General features: G+C 38.6%; 1 protein-coding gene across 7 annotated transcripts in view; it reads right to left on the reverse strand.

Moving 5' to 3' along the window:
• Window positions 1–13,231, reverse strand: part of CORIN (corin, serine peptidase) — a 289,036-nt gene that overhangs the window by 258,834 nt on the left and 16,971 nt on the right. The window contains exon 1 of one of the 7 annotated variants that reach the window (XM_012441079.2): window positions 11,134–11,209. The exons of the other annotated variants lie outside the window; for them this stretch is intronic. The gene's annotated coding sequence lies outside the window, so the exon portion shown is untranslated. Of the gene's footprint in view, window positions 1–11,133; window positions 11,210–13,231 lie in introns of those variants that run through there. 7 annotated transcript variants of the gene reach the window in all.

Here is a 13,231-nt window from a genome sequence, read left to right on the forward strand (position 1 = left end):
ATTATGAAATTATGGAGACTTAGTTAATACAAGATGGTTAGTCAGCACAGTCTGAACTTTAGATGCACAAACAGTGCTCACCAGAGGTTATCCTAATTTATATGCCAATCTGGTGGATTTAGTTAAAATTCTATTTAGTGCTTTGAAGTTTATATTACCGAGCCAAAATGCCAAACTGTTCACTAAAATTAGAGTGTTTTTTAATTTTTTTTTTTTTTTTTTTGAGATGAAGTTTTGCTCTTGTTTCCTAGGCTGGAGTGAGTGCAATGGCACGATCTTGGCTCAATGCAACCTCCGCCTCCCGAGTTCAAGCGATTTTCCTGCCTCAGCCTCCCCAGCAGCTGGAACTACAGGCATGCGCCACCATGCCTAGCTAATTCTGCATTTTTAAAAGAGTTGGGGTTTTTCCATGTTGGCCAGGCTGGTCTCAAACTCCCGACCTCAAGTGATCCACCCGCCTCAGCCTCCCAGAGTGCTGGGATTACAGGTATGAGCCACCGTGCCTGGCCAGAGTGTTCATTTTAATAGATGGGATTGTATACAAAATTATGGCAGAATTCAATGACCATTTGTCTTATCACGAAATATTTGCTTACAATGTTTAAAAAAAACTAAAAAGAAAAAATCATTCAAAATCAATACTACGTATTGGTTTGAGACAAATTTAGTACCTTAACTCTTTAGGTAGGAAGATGATAAGCTGCAAATGTACCCTTCCATTTCAGCAAAGCAAGGACCAGCTTCAAGGATAACAAAGTCACTCCTACTGGTGTGTCCTAAACAAGACACAGAAGCTCCCTCTAAATACTGTGGGGGCATTAAGCTATCACATATTAATATACTCATGAACCTAAAGAAATGCAGACACTGAGACTCTACTTGCTGCTAGATATTCAACTTGGATGTTTGTCCTGCACAACCATTATTCCAAAATGTGATTGGTGTTCTTTTTTCAGTCTTAGAGATGGTTTTTCCAACCCATGTCCACTATCTGTCTATAGAGCAAAAGAAGTCAATTGTTACTCCCTCATTTAAGATGAAAAATGGCTAGTACTAAATGTTTCCCACTCTATTCTTTAAAAATGATGAATGTGACCTTTACATGAATTCAAAGTAGATCTGTTGAGTAACAGATTAATAATATAGATACTTCTCAAGCCACATCTGTCAATTCTCTACAGTAATAGCTCTCACTCAACCAACAAGTAAAATGCCTCCAAACTCATCCATCAGTGAATTATTCCAAACCCAAATATCTTTTGTCATGATGTTTGTTTTTAATATTCCAGGAGGCATAAAGAACAAGCATCTGGTTTCCAGTAAGTCTTTTCATCCCATTTTTTGGCATTTAATTGAAGCATACGAAGTTCAAATAACTCATGTACTCTCTCAAAATGAAATTACTCAGTTCACACCAGAACACATGGTTCTGCAAGCCAAACCTGACCACATTTTTCCTTTGAAAATTAGCAAAATAACAGCACCAGATAGTCCTCTCCCAAATTTCAGATTCACATATCCCAGAACATAGGTTCAATATGAAGACTAAACACCAACAAAATATGTATCCTATCAAGAAGACTAGATAATAATAACCCAATATCCAGGCAGCATATCACATTAGCATTTCCGTTTTGAGGATAGCATTGCTTAGTTGATGTCTGAACTGTGAGAGAGAAGATTGGAATGTTTCAAAGGCAGCTTGTAAAATATTGTCTCTGCCACTGAAAATCTAGGTGAAGTTGTAAAGTCATCTTCTCATCTTAACCATATCTCCATATCTGTAAATAAGGCATAAAAAGGTCTTTCTCCAACCACAAACATTTCAACAGTAAAGTGAAATTAATACAGCAAAAGAAAAAAGAAAAAAAAATTTCAAGTTCACAAAGCTCAAGAGTCCTGTTTTTTTTTAACACATAGCTCAGAGTTTACTCAATTTAGTTTCCCTGGAGGAAAGTTATTATCTTTATTTAAATGAGGAGATATCTTCAGAGGCAATAGGAGGTTTAGCCTTTTAGGTAAACCCTGTTTTCTTCAGAGCACGGTGGGAGGGTCATATTTCTGTAATAGTTACAGAAGATGATCCTGGGAAGAAACAGTAGGCTCTTTATTATCAAGACAAGATAGATAAATAGGATCCTGTGTCCTTGTTGGAGATTACTTTGCCCTTAATCTCAAACTTGCCAATACTATCATTTTATGAAAGACACAAACTTTAAAGTAATAAAGTTTCCTTTTAAGATAGATATAATATCAGAACTCTTTCTACATATATTAGAGAGTCTTAAAGGTCATTTTTCAGTCTGTATTTTTTAAAACAATAGACACGACTCAGGGGGGAAAGAGGGTTGGGTTATCCATTCCTCGAAATTAAATATTTGAAATTTATTTATAAAAATATTTTAAATTTCATATCTTGATTATTTGTAACTATATTTCTAAGAAAGCTGTGGCAAAATCCAAGGAGTCTAACATTGAAAACAAAGCCAAATTTACATTCATTTAGTCCTAAGGAGGCTCTTGAATCTGTGCAAATCTTAGAAGCTTAATTGACTTACTGATCCTGTAACAATGGAAATGTTGTGACTTTTAAAAATTGAAACAGATTGTCAAAGTGAATAGAGAATTAAAATATTGACTTTCTACAGCTGAAAATAATCAGGGAAAGCACACAAGACAAAATGGATTTTCTGCTCTACAACAATTCATTTCAGGCATTTCAGTGTAAAGAAAAACATAAACAGATGTCAAAAACAATTAACCTACTGAACCTACCTGCTGAAAGGAATCCTGCAGTGAAAAAATACAAGTAATGATGCTATACATTAGATGAAGCAGCAATTTCTTTCTGAATACCTAAAGCAAAAGATGAATTCTAAACTTAACATTTATCATATGTTTTGCTATATTACCATGAATATTCTAGTTGAAAAATGAGAAATTCTATGTTGAAGTTTCCATTACAAAATACAACTATGTGACATGTTAAAATCTCACTAATTTGGTTTATTCCACAAATGCTTATGTAACATCTATTCAGTGTTATAGGGCTATAAAGATGAAGAAAACATAGTCCCTGTCCTCAGGGAGTTAACAGCCTACTTCCAAGAAGATCTACCACTTCACAGGAGACTTCAATACCCTGTGACTAGGATAGTAATGCAGACATGTAAAAAGCACAACAACAAATTATCCATGGGTGCAGAGTGAACTTTTGCACCAAAACAACAATATTTCTTGAGCATTCATTCCAATGAGCCTCAAAGCACATGTCTGTTGGTTGAAGGAGGAGGGCTGTGCCTTGTATCCAGCGCCCTTGTATCCAATTTTTCACTGATGTGCTCTCTCACATATTGCAGGACATTTGGCATCCCTGGTCCACCACCTAATAAATGCCAAACATAGCACATGTGCATGTACACACACACACACACACACACATCATGACCAACAAATAGCTCCTACTTTATTTCCAAATGTTCTTTAGAATACTACCTTCCCTAGTTGAGAACCACTTGGGCCATTCAACAATCATTGACTGAGTAATATGGCGTGGTCAGCTTGGCTCTCCAGATACAAGGCACAGCCCTAAGGAAGCAAACTGTTTCCACTTCCTATAAGCATCAACTAACACTAGGTCTTTTGGTAAATACCAAGTCTTATGCCTTTTTTCCACAGAGGTATGGTACATTTTTTTAAAAAAAATAATAACCATTATGTCTCTTAAGTGTGTGTGACCATCACCCTACCTGGAAGAAAAAGAACACAGAATTTTAATGTCAACATCAATTAAATAGCAATCAAAAAGAAATGATAGAATGTATGAAGTCCTTTAAAACTAACATCTACTACTCTTGAACCAGGAGTCTTGAGACAGTATGGAGTGGTATTCAGGGGGAACAATACACGTGGAGTGATTATTTCTTGGGCTGGCAGAGCATGAGGCTTTAAGCCTTGGTGGACTCATACCAAACATGGTCCATGTAGGATTTCAGACTTTGGACAATCTCTGCAGCCTAAGTCAGTTACCTCAAAAAACAGGCCCAGTGTTTCAGCTGTGGCTGAGGTAGGATCAAGTTTTTAGCTTCTGGAGGTGAACAGGACGAAAGGTGCTTTCTGGAAACTACAAAACAGCTGAGATCCTTTGGTTCTCAAGAAGTAGATGTGAGCTTGTAGTTTTGACTATTTGTGCCAATCTTAAGATAAGTATTGACTTGAAGAAAGGCTGCCCCAAATCCCATTCCTCCTTATTTTATTTTAAGCTACATTCTGGGCTGTGGAAAGAAACAGGCAAGGGAAGGTCTCAATCCTTAAGATGCACAGAGTTTGCTCACAGGTTCTAGTCACCCTCCATCACATGACCCTAAGTTCACTCTGGATTTGTTAAACAAATAATCTCTGACCCTGGTGCTAGATTTCGTAGACCTAATTCATGGATTCAGCTATAGATTTATCCTTCCACAAGTGGCAGATTTCATTTGAAAACATTATCATCATGTATTCCTTCTTCTTGGGGTGAAGTAGGACCACAACTCAATACAATTTTTGCAAATGCGAAGACTAAAAAGGCAATTCAAAGGCCTGTGCATTAAACATCCTGTTTCTACAAACTGTTTATCTCAGGAGATCAAAAAATACCTGGAAATGTTTGAAAAACATAGTTCAGTCTTATTTTCAGAAAAAAAGAGTTGACTAAACTACTAAATTAGAGGAAGAGATAGGTTTCCTTAAGAGAAAGGCTGAGTTTTGAGCAGGTAGGTTGAGCATATAAAAAGGAAAAAGTGGGACTCTGAAGTTCTATGTGGATAGATATAGACAAGCAAAGAGTTGTACCCAGGTCTAATATGCTTAAAGAGTTTATTGGAAAGGAAGAGGTGCTTCTGAGAGTTACTAGACAATAAAATATGGCCGGAACTCAAAGAAATCAAACAAAGGAAGAAATACAGGATCTCAGAAAACAAATGAATTAACTGTTCTGAAAAAGTCAAGGATCTGAGAAATTACTAAAAGGCAGTTTTTGAAAAGCTGCAGATAGACATTTGATTGTAAGAACAACTGAGAAACCATGCCTAAAAGACTGGACAACTGGCCAGGCACAGTGGCTCACACCTGTAATCCCAGCACTTTGACAGGCCAAAGAGTGTGGATCACTTGAGCTCAGGAGTTCAAGACCAGCCTGGGCAACATGGCAAAACCCCATCTCTACCAAAAATGCAAAAATTAGCCAGGCGTGGTGGCGTACTCCTGTGGTTCCAGCTACTTAGGAGGCTGAGGTGGGAGGATCGCTGGAGCCCAGGAAATCAGTGAGCTGTGACCACACCACTGCACTCCAGCCTACGTGACAAGCAAGACGCTGTCTTAAAAAAAAAAAAAAAAAAAAAGATTGGACAACGATGCCAAGCAGCTATTGAAAATCTGGATATATTGGACAGGGTAAGATATGGAAAATCAATATAAAATTCTCCAAGATTTCTTAAGCATCAAGTTTCAGCCTGATGCAGATATTATAGGTGGGTACATAAGTATTGTATATCTAATATAATAGAAAATTTATGGAATTAGGAAAAAGGGAAGACATAGCAAAAATGAAAAATATTTAAATGGGAGCTGGACAATAATAGAGTCCAAGCCTAGGTTAGATGCAGATATGGTAGGAGAACACCTTCTGGGTGGGAATTAGCCAACTCAGGAGGATACTGGTAGACAAGATTTACTTGAACGTGAAAGCTTTTGGCAGATCCAGAAACTACTGATCTCATATTTCTCATTATGGGAGACTTCACAAAGGAGGTCTAGAAGAGAAAGTTAGAAAAAGATCATGGCCAGAAAGCAAAGAGAAACTAAAAGCAAATCCAGCAAAGATTACTGAAACTACAAAAAATACAGATGGAAAATGACTAAATTAAGAAGGAAGTTAAACTCTTGCAAACTCAACTGGGCCTTCCTAGAGGAAGAGGAGATAAACAGAGACAAAAAAAACAGGGAAAGACAATCTGTCTACAATGAGTAACAAGATTAATGTGAGAAACCAATCATTCCTAGGTAAAAAAGCAGGAGACAGAAGCAGTGAGAGACATGGAGGGAATCACAGTTTCCTCAAAATGGGAAGGATAACAGGAGAGGAGAAATGATCCCATTCGCCTTAACTGGATAAGGGTTTCACAAGATCCTGATTCAGAAGCAAAGATCAGAGCCATCCTGCATCTCATCTATGTACCTTGACACCCATGATTAAGCTTGCTCTCTCCCATTAATTCCCACGAGCCTTCTACCTCCAAATTCTAGTCTTCCTAGCACCTGCCTGCTTTCCTGCCCTTAGGATCTGTGAGACACCAAACAAGCCTAAGATAAATCCTCTTCTTTGGTTTAGCCAATTCTAAGAGGTTTTCATAACTTACAATCATTAGAATGCTACCAAATACAGAATGCCTCCCAATAATTGTACAGCTCATTCAGGAGGATCCTAATTGAAACTGCTATTACAATCCTGAAGCCAAATAAACAGCCCCATCTCCCAGGGTTTGGGGAATGTCCAGGGTATAAAAGTGCCTGACTCCGGAAAGTGTCAATTTCCTCCCTCCTGACACGTTCTTCTTTCCAATGGAGTCGTCCATGATTTCAACTATTGCTCATGCCAGCTTAAACACATAGCTGCAGTCAAAAGAAAGAAAGAGGAATTTCTAGGAGCAAGAAAACAAGGGGAAACTGAAAGCCAGAGCAGGAAGTGTAAAAGTTGAGGATAAGATGTCCTGGAAATTAGGGTTAGAGGGAAATTAGGGTGAGGGGGGAAATTTTCTCTGACATCAGACTAGGAGCTTGGGTCTGGGGTTTGAATTCCAAGAAAGAGAACTGAGAAAAGTCCTAGGTTAAAAGCTGGAAAATCTGGGACTTTCACAATGCTACATTGTGAGTGAAAGGGAGGTTAGAAAGCTCCACTTAGCCCAAGGAAAGGACTAAAACAATGTATCCCTGTAAAAGTGAAAACAATAATAAGCTCTTACGAGAAATGAAAAATTCCAAGCCTGTCTCATGAGCAGACTTGGGTACAAATTTACATTATATAGCAGGTATAGAATTCTCAAGCTGTGAAGTTAATATAAAAGTAGATCTCAGACCTGTAATCCACTAGGGTGCCTGTCAGAAGCAAACCCAAACCACTCTGCACTTCTATAACTGCCCTTTGCCCAAAAAATGAGCTCACAATAAAACATTTAAAACACATGAGAAAGTGATCTGTCAGACTGTGCTAAGAGGTAGGAATAGAATATGGACAAGTCAATAGTCCCTGTTATTACAGAATACACAAACTATCAAGGGAAAAATAGGGTCAATTGTTATACAAATGTTCATTTAATGACAATTGTGATTAATGCTGTAGATTGAGTCATACTTTTTATGAATTAAAAAGATGCTATAGAAAGTACAGTGTAAACAATTTATGGTAATGTAAAAAAAGAACAAACTGACTTTAATGTTTTTATTAAAATATATTCAATTTAACTACAACAGAGAGCAGTCTTATGTTGAAAATACTTCAATGATGAGGAATATTAATAAATATTTACTATAGGGATGTATATATAAATTATTAGAATTATTTTTTCAGTCATAATCAAATAATCTACCTTCTCTCCTTCTTTTTGCTGATGGTTTTAAATATTTTAAATAATATGTTAATGTATACTTATAATAAAAACTGTACTGAATGTTTAATACTTATGATCAGAGTTCAAGGTATTAAGAATTAAATATTTTCTAAAATTATAAGAAGTTGATAAAAAGAAAAAGAAGGTTTTTGAGACTATAGGTCCCATTGTTCCATCCACCACATTTTTCAATTTTGTTTTGACATCTTTCCACAGTTGGTATTCCCAAGCAAGAAAATATTTTTTAAATGATGATACATCTGTCAATTGTCTCATTTCTTCCCAGTGCTAAAGTTATCTATACTTTGAGATAAAACCAAACATACAAATGATAAATGTTTAAAACTATGTATGATATTATAGATGCACCTAATTTGCTTATGAAAAGACAAACTTCCAGATCCAAATTAAAACAGACAAATTTAAGAGTCTTCTATAAATGTTTAATACTTGCCTAGCTTTCATGTATTGACTTCTATCCTTTTCAAAAAAAAAACACAATTAAGAATTGTGGATGTGAATTAAGGGATTATAAATAATCCTATCTTCAGTTGAAGAAGTTAGGGGGAAAATACTTCATCTTGTAAATGTAAGATTAAATTGTATATTAACAGTATACTAAATTGTTCACTACTTTCAAAAAGAAAAAAAATGTCCATGACTACAAATAAAATTTGTCTTAGAGTAAACTTAAAAAAACCACACACACACAAAAGTAAAAAATCTTCTGAAATTATTGAACAAAATTTACTTACTTTTTTCCTTTTTAAAAAATTTAAAACACACACGTTTACAGAAGAGTTGAAGGTACAATACAAAGAACTTTTCTTCAGACCCATTTGAGACTAAGTTGCTAACCAGATGCCTCACTGCACCAGAATATATTAATGGATATTTCCTACAAACAAGGACATTCTCCCGCCTAAACACAACACAGCCATTAAAATGAGGAGAGTACATTGATACATTGCAACCACCTAATTCTCAGGCCCCATTGGTTTTTCCATTAGTCTCAATAATACCCCTTCTGCCAAAAGGATCTAATTTAGAATCACAATTACATTTGGTTTTCATGTCTCTTTAGTTTTCTTAAGTCTTTCCTTGTCTTTTATGACTTTCACACTTTTCTAAATTACAGGCCAGTTATTTTGTAGAATGTTCCTCAGTTGTGGTTTAGGATTAAATTCAGGCATCTTTGGGAGAAATAACACAAAAGTGATGTTGCATTGTTCTCATTGAATCCTATCAATTTGTCCTTTTATTGATGACAGTCATATCCATGACATGACACTGTTGGTGTGAGTCAAGCCTCCCATTGTTACATTATTTTGTGGAGAGGTACTTTGAAACCATGTTAATATTCCATCCCTTCAAATTTTCCATTTCTTTTTTTTCTGTCTTTTTTTTTCTTTTCTTTTCTTTTTTTTTTTTTTTTTTTTTTTTTGAGACGGAGTCTTGCTCGGTCGCCAGACTGGAGTGCAGTGGCACGATCTTGGCTCACTGCAACGTCTGCCTCCCAGGTTCAATCAATTCTCCTGCCTCAGCCTCCCGAGTAGCTGGGATTACAGGTGTGTGCCACCACGCCCAACTAATTTTTGTATTTTTAGTAGAGACAGGGTTTCACCATGTTGGTCAGGATGGTGTGGCTCTTTTGACCTCATGATCCATCCGCCTCGACCTCCCAAAGTGCTGGGATTACAGGCGTGAGCCACCGCGCCCGGCCCCCATTTCTCTTTTTATTTGCTTACATAAGCATGGGCTCTTGTTTTCCTATTTCATTCAATGGTTTATAATTTATTACTATCATAATTTACTTAGATCCTCAATTTGCCCTCCATTTGACCAATGGGAGTTCATTAAAGCTGGCTGCTGTGTGCGTCATCATTCTTTGAGCATTTCCTTGCTTTTTGGAACAAGATGTTTTGGATTCGTCTGGTACTTGCCTTGCGTTACCCTTGGAATCAGCCATTTCTCCAAAGATCCTCATTCCTTTTTGTAGAAAATGACATTTAAAAAACAAGATCTGAGGAACCCCGGGTATGCATAGGATGTGCTCATTTTTCCTGGGGTGGTGTTGTTCCTGGTTTCTCTCAGTAGAAACCACTATATGGAAAAATGTATTTATATGGTGTGTACATTCACATATGTACACATACACATAGGCCTCTGTGTTTATTTCTATATCTATCTTTACACTTGAAAGCCATACATTTATACCCATATCTCCAATTTCAATCTCATATCACAGAGGTCCAGATCTACTATACTTTCTATATTTTTAACTCCTTTTCCAACAGGCAGAAAGCTGGCTTATTGTTAATGCATTTAACTGCCTGATCAGTCCCCCAGTCTATAATTTCCCATGTCTCAGCCCCAGCTGCCATGTGGGCGCTGTGCTCACCCTGTTCTAGATGCAATGCTCATTCTGCCCTGGCTTTCCCATGCATGGACACCTTCCTCCTCCTACTCAGACCCTGATCCCCAACTGAGGTTGACCTCCACACACACCATCCTTACCCTGCTTGGGCACCAACATGCTCTGCCAGCCACCTGTCCTTGTTGATGTGGTTGGCATGCTGCTGTCCCTCCCCACACCTCAGAACCTACCTTATTCTGGTCCACTGAACAAATTCAGGACTGAGTTGTTCACCAAGGGGCAAGAAAAAGGAAAATCCAAAGTTTTGAAATCTATGGAAAGCATTCAGTGCTATTCCTTTTTTTTTTTTCTTAACTCCTTTTTTCTCCTAAAGCATATATAAAAGAGGAATAAAAATACAAGATCACTTTTAGGAGTGGCTGACATGAAATGATTTGAGAATATTGTTAGTTAGGAATATATATCTCTTATCCAAAGAGTATTTTTGTTCCTCTTATTTACATTCAGTTAATAGAGGTAATACTAAACAACAACAGGAAAAAAAAATACACACAGAGTGCTACCAGGAGGCCAGTCAAACAGGTAATCTGAGCTTGTCATAAAACAGCTCAGGCCACTGACCAAGGCACACACAGGTGAGATCTTCCAGGTCCTCTGTTGAGGCCACTTCACTTTCTCACCAGGATGCCTTAGGAAAGACCTTTTTTCTTTCCTTTCTTTCATCTTCTTTCTTTTCTTTCTTTTCCTTCCTTCCTTCCTTCCTCCCTTCCTTCCTTTCTTTCTTTCCTTTCTTTCTTTCTTGAGACAGTCTCAGCATGTTGCCTAGACTGGTCTTGAACTCCTGGCCTCAAGCAATTCTCTCCCTTCAGCCTCCCAAACTGCTGGGATTACAGGCATGAGCCACCATGCCCCAGGTTCATCTCTGTTTTAGTTTCAACCAGGATGGGAAACTCAATTCTATTGTTATGATTCTATTGCTATGCAGAAGAAGGCAGAATAAAAATCACCACAGGCCAGATTAGAGCTGTTTATCGACGTCTAGATTTTGAATTCAAAAAACCACAAAGGCCAATGAGAAAGAGAAAGCTATACTCTAAAGTTTGTCCTAACCTCTTTAGGAAATGAAACTGGACACAGCCAGACAGTCCGTCAGTCATTTCTGGCCTGAAAGATCCCTTTCCATTCTGCCTTGTTTACCCAAAGTGGACAACTGGGTGTGAGAGCTTTGAAGGGCCTCCCTAGGGCTATTTTTAACCTGGTATTTTCTGCTTACAGACTTTCCACCAGGGCAGCCCCAGGTCTGGGGAGTCACTCCAGCTGGGAAATGTGAGCACATGGCTGGCCTATGGCAAATGAGGTATTTTTAACTAAGACTTGAGAAGCTCAGAATTGTCATCTGTTTCAGACCTCAGGGTGCAAGACAGAAAACAGAGCCAAGCAAGAGAGGCTGTGCGGACTCTCCAGCTCCTTAGTAACCAATTGCTGGGCTTGGTCCTGAGGGAGGGCTTGTGAGTGTCTGATCAGTGATGGAAAGCCAGTCTCAGAGTCTTTCCTGGCAATTATGTGGTCCCCTCCCCATAGAAGGGAGGCCTGGGAGTCCCCCTTGCAGGCAAGGTATTCTGCTGAGCTCTCCTACACCTATCTGTGGCTGATTAGCATCACCTGGGACTTGTTAGACACGTGAATTCTTGGGTCTCAACCCAGACCTGTTAAATTAGAAACTGCCAATGGGACCCAGCGATCTGTGTTGGATTAGACCCTCCAGGTAATTCTCATGCACACGAAAGTTTCAGAATCACTGGCCTAATCACACATTCACTAACATTCATAGATGAAGATGTAAGAAGATATAAGAGTAACACTTGAATCCCACCAAGCCCATATTGCAGTAATTCTTTAAATGAATAGACTTTATTTTTAGAACATTTTACATTCACCAAAAAAAAAAAAAAAAAAAAAGTGAGCAGACAGTAGAGTGCCAGTAAGGGAGGGAGACCCAAGATGGCTGAATAAGAGGCAGCTCTGGAACACAGCTCCCAGCAAGAGAGAAACAGAAGCCAAGTGGTCTCCACAATTCCAAATGAAGTACCAGGTTCATTTTGTGGGTCTGTTTGGACAGTGGGTATAAACCAAATAGGGCAAATTGAGGCAAGGTGGGGCACTGCCCCACCCAGAAGGTGCGTGCAATGGACCGGAGGACCAGGAGATCTCCCCCTCTGGGACTTCAGTTCAGATTCAGCACTCCACCCAAGCCCTCCATAACCTACAGAACAGATCTTCACCGGGCTGAAAAGCCTCAGCGAGCTGCCTGAACAGGGCACAACAGCAACTTCCGAGGGCACCAGGGCTGTCAGCATAGATCTAGGCGGAAGCACTGGCTGACACCGAGAAAGTCAAAAAGTCAGCATGATGGAGCTACCTACCCCCCAGTAAGAAGGGGAACTGAAAGCAGGGAAACAGGCCATACGGCAGGATGGGTCTCCCTCCATAAAGCCTAGTAGGCTAAAACACTCCCACGTCAGAGTTTAACACCCAGAACATTAGTTAGAGAGTGACCAGGAACCAACAAGCTCGGTTGTGGCGAAGGGCAGCCACCATTGCAGAAGCTAGCCTAATTTTCCTGAGTAAACATAAGACACAGGAAAAATACCCAGCAGCTCCACTGAATCCATGGCAGCCTCTGCAGACAGACAAAGGAAAGGCTGCCTCCCCAAGCAGCTACCTGAGATAAAAGCTATATAAATCCAACAAGATGGGAAGAAACCAGTGCAAGAAGGATGAAAACATCAAAAACCAGAACACTTCTCCCCCACCATGACATCACAGCTCCTCACCAGCAAGGGAACAAAGCAGGATGGAGAACGAATTTGATGAACTCACAGAAGCAGGCTTCAGAAGGTGGGTAATAACAAACTTCTCAGAGTTAAAGTAACATGATCTAACCCAATGTAAAGAATCTAAAAACCTTGAAATAAGGTTAGACAAAATGCTAACTAGAATAACCAGCTTAGAGAAGAATATAAATGACTTGATGGAGCTGAAAAACACAGCACAAGAACTTCATGATGCATACACAAGTTTTAATAGCCGAATAGATCAAGCAGAAAAAAGGATATCAGAGATTGAAGATGAACTCAATGAAATAAAATGAGAAGGCAAGAAAAGCAAAAAAAGAGTGAAAAGAAATGAACAAAGCTTCCAAGAAATA

This window comes from Aotus nancymaae, unplaced genomic scaffold (genome assembly GCF_030222135.1).
Source record: "Aotus nancymaae isolate 86718 unplaced genomic scaffold, 86718_ANA_hifiasm-v0.15.2.pri h1tg000006l, whole genome shotgun sequence".
In the NCBI taxonomy this organism is placed as follows: Eukaryota; Metazoa; Chordata; class Mammalia; order Primates; family Aotidae; genus Aotus; species Aotus nancymaae.